The following is a 465-nucleotide window of genomic DNA, read 5'->3' on the forward strand; positions in this document are numbered from 1 at the left end:
AAGAAGACAGTGGTGATCTTTCTTGAAAGAGATTCAAAGGGAGGTTCTTTTGCGCACACAAAGATTGATCAGTATTTGCATAAGGAAGGTGCTTCTGTGTGATCGTTTAAGGCCTGGCATTTCTGTTGACGAATTGGCAAGTGTACCAAATCGTACAAGTAATATAAATGGTAAGACCAAGTATCGTTTTCCCAAGAGACTCGTATGGCTTCCTCGTTCGCGTGAATTAAAATAATAAGACTTGAGAACTTATAATTTATAAATTGGGTTTGAGAGCAAAAATATTAACATGCAAAATAAATGTTGATTCAATTGACAAGTGAAAACAATGGATGGTTGGATGTTGTTGGGTATTAACAATTTCATCTATTCCACTCTCTTTTACATACTACCCTTGATTATTAGATTGATTCAATTGTTATGCGACTTTCTTAGCCTCCCCTTAACCCGATCCCTCGGCGAAAA

The sequence above is a fragment of the Vigna radiata genome, chromosome 5 (assembly GCF_000741045.1).
Source record: "Vigna radiata var. radiata cultivar VC1973A chromosome 5, Vradiata_ver6, whole genome shotgun sequence".
In the NCBI taxonomy this organism is placed as follows: Eukaryota; Viridiplantae; Streptophyta; class Magnoliopsida; order Fabales; family Fabaceae; genus Vigna; species Vigna radiata.